The sequence below is a fragment of the Melanotaenia boesemani genome, chromosome 5, assembly GCF_017639745.1.
Source record: "Melanotaenia boesemani isolate fMelBoe1 chromosome 5, fMelBoe1.pri, whole genome shotgun sequence".
Lineage (NCBI taxonomy): Eukaryota > Metazoa > Chordata > Actinopteri > Atheriniformes > Melanotaeniidae > Melanotaenia > Melanotaenia boesemani.
In genome coordinates, this window is record NC_055686.1 from 12,227,791 (window position 1) to 12,240,350 (window position 12,560).

The 12,560-nt window shown below is 39.2% G+C and overlaps 1 protein-coding gene across 10 annotated transcripts in view; it reads left to right on the forward strand.

Annotated features, from left to right (window-relative positions):
- Positions 1-12,560, forward strand: part of LOC121639498 — an 80,862-nt gene that overhangs the window by 4,366 nt on the left and 63,936 nt on the right. For all 10 annotated transcript variants that reach the window (XM_041984778.1, XM_041984788.1, XM_041984777.1 and 7 more), the window contains exon 2: positions 5,977-6,054. The gene's annotated coding sequence lies outside the window, so the exon portion shown is untranslated. The remainder of the gene's footprint in view (positions 1-5,976; positions 6,055-12,560) is intronic.

Below are 12,560 nucleotides of genomic sequence, written 5' to 3' on the forward strand. Positions count from 1 at the left end.
TCAGACACGAGAGCAGTGTAAAAAGTTATTTTTCAAAATAAAAGCACCCGTGCTGGTTTGTGTTGCTGAACCATGAAAACATTACATGTTTAACCGGTCAGGGGGGGTCTCAGTGTTTTTTTTTCCATCATGGTCTACAAGACGTTTATCCTGGAAGTGGAGGATCACAAGATTCTCCAAGTCTCCTGTGATTTCATGATCTTGTGGATCCTGCTAGGTGGACTGCAATTGTGGGGGCTCCACACCTGACATGCTCCTGGTGTGGATTGCCACACCACGGATGTCAGAACAAAATCGTGGTGCACACGCAGCCTGTAAAAATAAGGCGTTAGGGAAGAGGCTGACCTGCCAGTAGAGCAATGTCTTACTGAAGAAATTTGATGCTTTGTAAAAACTCAGCTTTATGTGTGTAGTACCAATTAATTCTAAAATAAAAGTCAACGTCAGGGCACTTTACAGACATAATCAGCTTAAGCCAATTCATTGTGATCAAATCCACGTTATCATTTATAGTAAGGTAATAAAACATAAGAGGTACTAGATAAAAGACCTACTGTTGAATTTGTTTAGTGTTCAGTTATTTGTTTTAAACCTGGGATGTTGTGCCATCCTGTCCACCACACACTGGTCAGACAGCGGAGCTCCTTCTCTAACAGACTGGGAAGCTCCGCTCTCGTACGGACGGATACAGGAAATCTTTCCATCCCTGTTCAATAACTCAGCTCTGGCAGACGTGGAAGAGCTGCTTAGACAACAGGCTTTACCTGCTGCTTTTATCCACTCGCCATTTTATTGTACTTTTTAAATTATATTTTGGTTTGCACAGTTTTTCTTACATTTGATTTTGCACATCCTTATATAAATCTATTTACTTCTATAGCTTGTTCTTCTTACTTTTTCTCTCTTGCTCTGTTGATTTGTATATGTTGTACATAGATTTGCATATTTTGTTTTTTATCTGGTATGTAGATTTGTTTGTTTACTTTATTTTTTGTTTATCTGAGTCTTTTGAGGCAATGTGTGCTGCTACAATCACTAATTTCCCAGCTTTGGGATCAATAAAAGTATCTGCCTATCAATAAATCTCTGTCTGGTAGTTTAAATTTTCTAAGATAGGATGTTTGTGATTACAGAGCCATGTGTAACAAGAACTTATAGCCCCACTACTGAACTTTGATAGATTTTCTCACTAATGCACCCGCTAACGATGGCTTATTCAGCATCCATCTTTCATCCTTTCTCTTATCTGAGCTATTTCCTGCCAGTAAAAGTCAGTCCAGTGTTGTCTCTTGTTTTATGTCTTGCTCTGTTTCTTTTTCTCCTTTCTTTTCCTCACTTATTAAATTAATGTCCTCAGTGGTTTCTTTGTCACATCTGCCATGGTGCATGTTTTTAAAGGAGAGTGTATTGATATCTAGTTTCTGGAGTGTGACACGGTCCGTAATGTGATGGGCTGGGACGAGTGCGATTTCTCAGCCTCAACACATTGCTGTGCAGCGGCGGCTTAGGGAATGTAGATAATATCACTGTGCCATCATGAAGTTATGTAGTTCTACTTTAAATGACTAGTTATGACTTGTTGGCCTTTAATTAATAATAAAAAAAAGACATTATTTCTCCCTAGGATTAATAAAGTATTCATTTATTTTCTAAATGCAACGGGAATTCCTCTGGACATATGTGTAAAGAAAGCAGAGCCCAAACTAATGTAGTGGTTTGACCTTAGAGACAGCAGCATGTTTGTTATAGTGACCTTTTTATGGTGGTTGCATTTATTCTAGTTTTATACTGATCCTTCTACGTAGAATATTCATACATCTATTTTGTACTCTGAATTTAGATAAATAAAAATGCCACAAATTTAAGAACAGGGAACTGTGTGTCTGCAGCGCAGGATGATTTGGATATTAGGTAATTAGATTAAGATGATGGCCAATGGAAGCAGTCAGGAGTTGTGGAAAGTATCAGAAAGTTCTATAGGAATAATCCTGGACCTACCCATCCTGAGAGGGTGGTGTTGTGTAAAACAACTCTGCAGGTCATCTCAATCACTCTGGTTATCAGTATTTGCTCAGGTTAAAAAAAGGATCAAAAGTAGTTGTTCCAAACCAGTGAAAAGTACAAAATGCTGAGTCAGTATTCAGCCAAAGATAAAATCTGAAGACATCAAGATGGGAGCAGAGTGCTTTTATTTTACCAGAATCAGCATGTGGGCCAACAAATGCATTAGATGAAAACCCAGGTTTAGACTGGAGAGCTTTTTCATGACGATACCTTTTATATTGCAGGGGTTGTTGCACCCCCTGATTTATATTAAATTATTATTAAATTCTATGTTTTTTGCTTCTTCAGTATCACACTGCTGAACAAAGTCAGGATTATCTTCTGAACCATAACTGTGGCTTGGGCGTAACCACTTAACAAAATCCCTATTTTACCATCAGAGGGCTGTTTATCTGCATAGAAAGGCATGGCTGGGAGTAATGAATTGCTAACACAACCTTCACTTAGGTAACTTCTGATGTCCCAAGTGTCACTGAATGCATCATGTAATGCATGTTGTTCAATGTCAACATTGACAAATATCATTGGCTGTTTGTTTTTCTAAATTTAACATCTGATGACAACTTAAGCTGTAATAATCAGTGAATTATTTTCTATAAAATAGGCCTTAAAAAAACAAAAAACAAAAATCATATTTGTGCCCCCCTTTTCCTGATGAGTGCCCCTGCCTGGCCCCCTAATCAAAACTTTTCTAGACCTGCTCCTGCATATAAATCCTATCACTTGTCAACCATCTGGTTAGATAAGGTCCTGCTCTCATTTGTATTTCAGGACCTGTTCATGATTTCCCTTCATCACATTCATGGCTCATAAAAAATGACGACATTCCCTTGTTTCATCTTGCTGTTTCACTCTCACTAGACATCTAAACCTGAGCCATCTGGCTGTATTATAACCTGCAGATTTCACAGCTGTGGCTCCTGCAATCCTCAGCTAATAGTGAAAATAATATAAAATAAATGCAAACAACAGGCTGTCTAATTGAAACGGGTTACTGTTTTGTATCAACATCCTGCTCGTTTCCTCCTCAACACGGGGTGAATGATAAACAAGAGAGATGGTACATGTGACAGAAATGCCGATCAGCTGATCACTGACAGTCACGTCATGATTCAAGGAGCAACAAGAGAAGGAGAGAGAGAGATAGCCATGCAGCACAGAGGCAGAGAGCGACTGATGAAGCAAAAACGGATAAAGTTTGGGTGATGGACCCTCTCACCATGAGAAGTGTGGGTTTCTAAACACCCACATCCCTCACGAGTGCAACACTTTTGTATGGGCATATAACCTTTAGTTCACAAGGCTAGTTATAATCATTTTTGGGCAGGTGTGTCATCTCTGCTAAATATTCTGCTGCTTCTTTTGGTAGCCCTTGTGCATTGTGCTTGCAGAAGAGCAAGTAACAGTTGATCCACATGGAGCGGTTGGAAGTCACCAATAAAGCTCATAAAAATGTTTCTTAAAATATTTAGATTTTATGCTTGACATTGCATCAAGGAGGGGCGAAATCTTGGCTCCTTGGAGTTCATTCTGTGGCGCTGCGCCACACATTGGTCTGTTTGTGGGGAAACCCTGCACATACAAAGGCTACACAGAGCACAATGATTTTGCATATAAGGGACATGCAGAGTTTCAAATAACGTTTAAGAGTATGATAGACTTGCTTAATTTCTTAAAGTTTGGTTGAAGCAGATGTGGATGTCGTAGACCGCATTGTGGTGATTTATCTCATCTATTCATGCATTTCAGACATTCTCTGGTGGTGTTTTTGCTCCAGAAAATTAACTATGTTTGTGTTCCACCACAATGTTGCACACTGTACAAACAGTTTAGCTTCACTTGTGTACAGAACACTGTCCCATTTAAGATTGCAGATGGTTGACATTTCTCTTCATCTTTAGGGCAAACAGGCATGTTTTTGGCATTTTGGCATTTTGTTCAATATTATCCAGGTTAAATTTTTCTGAGACATAAGCTTCTTCAGACACAGAAGTAAAGTTGATGGTGTGTTTATTATTGGGTAGTGCTGTGAGTTCTCAGAGTTGCTTTGAAGCTGTGCTAATTGGACAAAATTGCAAAGATGAGCCAAATTCATGAAAATTGGCTGAATTTACTGTAAAAGTTGTGATCACAATGTTGCAAATCTGTGTATGGATGGACCACTTCTAATTTTATAGATCATTAGCAGTTGATGTAATTTCTCTCTGTGCATTTCAAAGGTCTGTTTTTATAAAAACATGATTTTTAAATTACCTTAAATGTCTCCTCTGTTCTTTGAACAATCGTATGTGACAAGATGATGCCATGGTTAATCGCTCGTGCCGATGCTGCCTCTGTGTTTTGGTACACTCTACTTTGTTTTGTGTTTTAATCAAGTTTTCTGCCACAGTTCAAGTGACTCCTAGTCCAGAGAAGAGCTCATGAACATCAGATCTACTACTCATGTACTTATTTTCACCTTTTCCTGGCTTCTGCTGTGAATTTACAGGCTATTTTGACCAAGGAAACCCACAAAAAAATAAGACCCTGCAAAATGACTCCATCATATTCAGTATTCACTCATAGTTCACAATGAATGCGGGTCATCAGTTGAAAGTTGTTCAAAGATGAGCGCTAACAAGTGTGATGAAAAAAAAAACTTTATCACTGGAGGAAATTGCAATTCTGTAATCTTTGAAAAGATTAGATATTGAGTAGTTATGTAGACATAAAAAGGAAAAAAAACATGCAGTGTTTTAATGGTGCAATGCAATGTAAATGCATTAACTAATGCATACTAAAGCTGCTTTTTTAGGGTTTATTCCAGAGTTTATCCACTACAGTTACTGTCACATTTTACCTCCACCTTTATATGTCAGAATTATTGTAGTGCAAAAGGTATCACTACCAGAGGGCAGAAGAAGGTATCATATTTTTACAAAGTTTACAACTGATGCTACAAAAACAAAAAACATGTTTTTCTAGAAAGTGATGCAATAGACCAGAAACTGCAAGCATCAAACATGCTTTGCACCGGATTAAAGAGCTGACACATGATCAGTTTTATCAGTAGTGTTGTGGCTTTTTCCGGTCGAGTTCCCTGCTCCGAGACCGTACTCCGTCCACGAGAAGGGGCGCGCCTCCCAACCGGAGTCTCCTTTTTCCTTCTCTCCCTCTTCCCCGGTCGGCTCCGGCTTTGACAGTTAACTTCACTCGCGCGTTACAGAGAATATGACTCCGATACTTTTCTTTAAATGGTTTATTGCAATTGCACAGAGGCTGCTGATGATTCAGACTACACGAACTAACCAGAGTCCCGCTACGCAGAACTCTTTAAGCTCGTTTTTCGACCCCTCCTCTCCTTCCAGAACCTTCTAGAACAGGCATGTCAAACTGGTCCAGCAAAGGGCCGTGTGGCTGCAGGTTTTTGTTCCAGCCAGCCAAGAGCACACAGTTTGACCAATCAGCTGTCTGAAGACTGAGATCAGTTGATTGAATCAGTCAAATCTGGTGTGCTGCTGCTTGGTTGGAACAAAAACCTGCAGCCACACGGCCCTTTGCTGGACCAGTTTGACATATGTGTTCTAGAAGCTTCTATCCTGTCACTGTTCAATATCTGTTTCCTTTCAGACCTTTCACACACATTCACACACATATAACCATTCTTACAACATCCCTGATTCGGGGAAATGGCTGGCCTTCTGCCCAGCTTTTCTCGGGACCCTTAGGCCGCTCTGCTCTCCTGGTTCGTGTGTGTTTATCATCTGGATCTGGTCCCGGCCGGCTGCTCACGTACGCTGTTTTTAAAGGTCATCCTGCGAACAGTGTCCTTAACTGACTTTTTCTCCACAGTAGCATAACTGTCATATCTGAGTATACGATCATTTCTCTGGCTGTCTAAGTGATTACTACGCTCTGTGTATCTCCATACAGATCCGTCCTCTGCCAAGATAATGGTGCAAGTCATGGACACATGAGTTCAGTAAGGGGGCTCGAGATGTAACCTCTGTGGTATGTTTTGGAAGCTTTTTCCTGTTTGTACAATTTCATTGTCATCCAATGTTGTGGAAATGTCATGTTGTCTCTCTGTGTGTGTGTGTGTGTGTGTGTGTGTGTGTTTTTTTTTTACTATCTGTGGATTGTGGAGCCCTAAGTGTGTCAGGAATGGCTTTTCACAAAGAGAGGGCCTTCTGTAATGTTGTCCCTTTTCTAAACTCAGTATTGTCATGAAGTAGGTCACTGTATTGACATTGATATTGACATAATCAACAAATGTTTGATATTGATTTGATTGTAATGGATGATTGTGGAAACTTATGGTCATTTATGTGCAACAAAAACATGTCTGGACTTGTCAAACCAGCTCTGCCAGACACCAGTGGGGAGAACGTTGGCTAGAAGTCAATCAATAAATAAACTGGATTATGTGACACCATTATCTCTGTGAAAAAATAAGACTTTATAATGAAGCAAGGCTTGAGAAAAGATGGAGACTTCAGTCTTTCTCCAAGTTTATATCTTGTAATGTGTAGGGTGAGCTTGACCGTTCCCTCTTCTACATGTATCGGTGAAACTGAAAAGCTGAATTGTATTTCGCTGACAAGAGTGCCTGTACTTCCTGTGAGTTTCTGATGCCTAAAATAGAGCAAACACAAGTTTCTGCATGCATCCGTGCTCTAAACTAGAAGCTTCTGCTGAATGTACTGTTTTTGCTGTATAGGTTAACATGCAGGGGCTAGTGCTTCAGCATGACCTTGTAAGACATAGGATGTGCATCCGCTTCATTGGGGCCGCGCCTACATAACAGCTAAAAAACGGTTAAGCAGGGGAAAGTTTATAAAAGGGAATGCCCTGAGTCTAAGAGGAGAGATATTTTGTCTTCTAGCTATCAGTCTCTCTTTTTTATAGCTTTAGATTTACTCTTGCAAAAAGAGGTTACCAGAATAGGCTGGAAATGTTTTTGGCTTGTATCTTGCTTTTAATAAAAGATGACAGACTCATCTGAGGAAAACATCATTCACATTTAAGGGTCCCTAATGCACCCTTTTCTGTAAGGGGTATGCAAAGGACTTGAATAAAAGAAAATTAAATAAAAGAAAAGATAAAATAAAGTAAATAAAATGGAAGAAAAAAGTTCCATTGTAGGGAATTCAACAGTTGTTTTGATAAAAGGCAGCACATAGAAAACTTTTTAACCCAGATTTGAAACTGCTGAGTCAGCAGAGTTTGTTCCACATGTGAGGCGCATAAAAGCTAAACGCTGCCTCCATGTTTAGTTCTGACTCTGAGAACAGAAAGTAGATTTGACCCCGATGACCTGAGGGATCTGGTTGGTTCATAATGAACCAGAAAATGTATTTTGGTCCTAAACCGTTCAGTGCTTTGTAAACTAACAGCAGGATTTTGAAGTCAACTCTTTGACAGACAGGAAGCCAGTGTAAAGATCTGAGGACTGGAGTTTTAAGATCTACTTTCTTGGTCTTAGTGATGACTCGAGGAGCAGCCTTATGGATTAACTGCAGCTGTCTGATGGACTTTTTACTACTACTAAAGATAAATGCATGGACAAGTTTTTCTAAATCCTGCTGAGTCATTAGTCCTTTAATCCTTATGTTCTTTAAGTGAAAACAGGCTGACTTCACAACTGTTTTAATATAACTGCTGAAATTCAGGTCTGAGTCCATGACAACTTCCAGATTTCTGGCTTGGTTGTTAGTTTTAAACTTAGCTGTGTCTTTTAATTTTTCTTCCATTGCTCCAAAACTATTATCCACTGGGCTATTTTTCACGCCAAGTTAACACCATAAAGAACAATATACAGTAAAAACATTTATTGGTCATTATATGTCTCACATTAAAAATACAGCCTACCTTTTCTGATGAATGACTCTGAATTTCAGTAATTGCATGTGACTGTTCTCAGGGCATTGAATAGTTACACTTCCTATTTTGTTACTGTGCGTAGTTAAGTTGGTAGAAAATGAACTGATCTATAAAAGGAATAAAGTTGAAGATGAAGCATTGTTTTCGTCATGTTAAACCATGGTTTGGGCCACTTCAAGAGACTTGAGCTCTTAGATAGCTTTCACCAAGCTCCCAGTTTTCAAAAGGTGATGCTAGATGCTAGTTTTATATAAAGCTTAATTAATTCTAAGACCGTTCCAACCGTGTTCTGATGATCAGCAGCCATTGCTTCCCCAAAGCAGCTACACAAGATGCTGAAAATTGGACTAATAGGTTGCCAAAGAGCAGGAGAAAGCTATCAGAAGAAAGCATTACAAGACAACTGAGGAAATTAGTGAGGCAGAAGACGAAACAAGAGGGTTGCTTGGAAGATGAATCCAAAGGTGGCAGCAAAAAACCTTCATGAAGATTCAGTGGACTCTGGGACGGTTATGTAGGCTTTTGCTATGGAGGGACCAACCACTGAGAAGAAAACCTCTCCTGCACCCTCGCCACAAAACTGAAAGAGGTTTGATGGATTCATGAAACGGATCTGCGGACTAATGGAGTTGTATTTAGTGTTAGGGGTAGCACTGTACTGTGTTAAGGCCCATTTATTCCCTCTTTATGTACATAAACAGGTACATCCATGTCAAACGCTGTCAGACGTCATCGCCTATATACTCCCATGCTTACTTTACATTGGCATGGTTGTTAGGCAAAACATCCACCAGAGTTTAGCGTTTACCTCAGATTTCTGACGTCAGTTTCAGCCATAATTGCAAGCATGGCAATGGAGGAGGAGATCATAATGCACATTCTCAGAAGGAAGGCAACATAAGAATAGGCAGTGCAGTAGAAGATGGTGGTTTGTGTAGCCATTAAATACATCGCAGATACTTTTTGGTTCCCTATGCTGATTGCACGACAGCTATACTGCGCAACACTGCCCCCACAGTTTCCGGTGCTGCTACTACTACATTTTCTGCGTCTGGGCTATGCGTGTGTTAGCTCTTTAAAAATGGACCAGAATATGTACATGAAGGACACAGAAGATGGACAGAAGACACCATTTGTTTGCATATTTAGCCTTTAGCATAATTGAGCCTTTAGAAGAAAACAAATTAACTACCAGAGAGATTCTTGGAGCAACCAAACAAAATGGACTACTCTAAAAAGCAAGTTCAGTTTGCATAGATGGTTCTTCAAATGAAGTGATATCAAATATAGGAGATAATCATTTGCTTTAAGATGTATCAGACCCAGAACAAAGAACTAAGTCCTTTTTTTTGGCCAGGGAGGACAAGATGGAAAACGTGTTTGCTTCCAACATCTGGAAGTCATATAGCAACTCGTGTACCCTCGTTGAGTGAGTGATGGCGAAGAACAACATAAGATACTCAGGTGATGGTGAAGAAAAACACAAATTACTTTGTTGTTCTTCATCACTCACTCAACAAGGCCAGAATTGAGTTATGAAAAGTCAAATATTGTTTCTACTAACAACGAATTATTAAGCACAAACTGAAGTTTTGTTGTGTCCTAAACATCTGAAATATATGTAGTGAAGAGCAGGAGATGTACGATGGCTCAGGAATGCCTTACATCTTAGTCATTCTGTTCAAAATAGAAAAGGAACCAGGAAGCATTTATTTTGAGCTGGTGCCCAAACTTTTTTTTCCACTATTTGGAGACTGGAAAAATGGAAAAGGGGGAAAAATCGCTATCTTTTCAATAATCATTTACTCACTTACGAAGCACAGTAACAAAGTATGACCAGAGGTGTGTGAATAATTATTTATTCATAACTAATAATTTTTCTTTTTATTTTCACTGTTGGATGCCTGTATTTTACTTGTAGCTTACATGTGATTTTCATAATGAATCACACTAATGGGATTTGTGTTGAAGCAATTTGAAGAAAGTGAATACTTGTGACGTATATCAAACCTCTGTGACTGTTTTTGTATATTTTTATTGAAATATGTGCTCTGGAACTCGAGAAAAACTTTGAAAAAAAAAAAATTTAAATATGCTTTATATCTGCGTTTTTTTTGCAATGATGTAAAAATCTTAGTAGGTGATATTACTTTTTCTTTCCCTCAGAAAATGTAAAGTGACACAACATACCTCCCCAAAAATCTTTAAAAAAAAAAAAAACTTTTCTGAACTTATGTGTAAAATAAACAGGTAATTTTCTATTTAGCTATATAATGATGATCCACCATCTCATGACATTTATACTCATAACTTTAGCACTATAGGTTGAGAGGAGAGGAGATAGCCACTGTTGTTCTCCAGGAGGCTTCAGTGTGGGAGCTGCTGAGGTGCACAGGTGTACGCTGCAACGACCAGCAGGGGTGTGGTGACCGCTGCAGATAAACGGACTCCCTGTGGTTAAACCTGCCTCCTCGGATTTGCTATCGACAGCAGACCGGATGATGGTGTACCCCGTGGCCTTGCAGTTTTCATCAAGGTGCCTCTTGAAGGGCTGGTGTGTCATCCTGATTTGGTAACGTCTGCATCCGAGCTGCCCTGCAAAGCCTAAACTCTACACGGTTTAGACCTGGATCTTTGCTGTGCACCTCTTGGTATCCAGCTGTCCTCCCTCTTCTAGTGGAATACCAAATGTTTTCAATGTCAATTTTATTTAACACATTGACTATAACCCCAGTTAACCAAAGTGCTGTACAATGTCTTAATAAAACAATAGAATAACCAGACAATAAAAACAAAGAGCACAATAAAAAATATATATAATAAAACATAAAGTTATAATGAATGTCAAGCTCAACTGTGTTTGAAGGCCAGTGCAAAGAGATGAGTCATAAGTAGAGACTTATCCACTACGGTCCATCAGAGATATGAATGAGACTTTCCAGTGCTTGCTGTCATGTTTTTTCTCTCTGCGGGAGGTAAATTTGGAAGGGAGAGTGAAACCTGAACTATCTGAGATCAAGGAGAGGAGTAGAAGTTGGAAAATGATCTTTCTTAACCATTTAACATTCCACAACATTTAAATAGATTTAAAAGAAAAATCAATTTATTGCGTAGCCCAGGGGTCGGGAACTCCGGTCCTTGAGAGTCCTGCCGGTTTTGGATATTTCCCTGCTCTAAAACACCTAATTCAAATGAAAAAGGATCCAACGGCTTATCAGGTTTTACTCAGTAATTTGAGTTAAATGTTTCTCTGTTTCACCACATCTAAAACTTCTGGACTGGAGTTGCATATACCTGGCCTAGCCTGATGTCATAGTATCATGTAAGTTGACCCTCGGGATCAGACTATTTTAACAGAAAATAAATGGACTGTGACTAGTAACTCACAGAGCACTGCACAGACTGCTGGTATCAGTCCTGGCCGCTGGCAGGAATGTGCAATGCCAGATTACAGAGCAGTCCATTTTTATACAACTAACTCATAAAAACAAAAAATTGTTTCAAAATGAAATTCATGTATGGGATGGGTGCAGACTGGCAGTGTGTTTTGAATGTGTGCTTTGGTTTGGCTTTAAAACAGAGGTCACCAACTCGAAGGCTATGGTCAGGCCTGAACTGGAAAAATGTAATTGCAATATTTCTGACAAATGTTAAGATGTAGTTCACAACTTCTGTTCAGAGTTCATGCAGAAATATATATCTTTTATGAGATGGAGGATTACCACATGAGATGGCATCAAAATTTAAACTGCTTTGTATTGTATTGCAAGTAGAGTTGAGATGTGGACAGCTTCACTTACAAACTGCAAGATGCAATTTGCTCTTTGTCCTTGTAGTAAAGACTAAACAGCTGGATGTTATTTATTTTATTTACACCACAGGACCTCATTTCACACACACACGTGTGCGTGTACAGGCAGGGACGCTCCAATCAGCACAAAATGCATGCCGGAAATTATGTGGCTTTATCCAAGGTGGATGAAGCCACGTATTTTCTGGCATGCAGACAGGAGGTGAAGAGAGAACTAATGCTGAGAACCTCATTGCCATCACAGGTGTAGCCGAACAAGCTCAATCTACTATCGTTGTAGTAGTTTCTGAGTCATATTAGGATGAGCGTGGGGAATGAAATGCAACACAAATCCGAGGCTGGGAGAAAGCAAAATCACATGTCCTCTTTTTTTAACTCAAAAAGAGGACATATATGGGTAAAGAAAACATTTGGTCACCCAAAGAAAGATACAAGAATTACATTTGAGGAGTGCATTTATAAAGCTGTGCACGACGTAGGTTTGTAACCTGGATCAGGCCCTGTGTAACATGAAAATTAATCACACTCTTTTAAGATTTACTAATTGCCATTTTGATGTAAAAATATCGTTCAGCCCAAGATACCGTCCTGCAGGTTGTTTCACTGCTGCAACACACCTGGTTTAAATGAACTGGTTCTCTTCAACAGCTTAAGTTCTGCACAAGCCTGCTAATGACCCAATAAAGAGGTAGTGCACCCAAACACGAGTCTTTTGAGCTGTAAACAACATAGTTTTACTTAATTGCAATGAAAACCACCTACACTTTTAATGAAATTTGTCATTTTTAAATTTTCTTACAAAATTTATTTTGTGGGTTAAAAT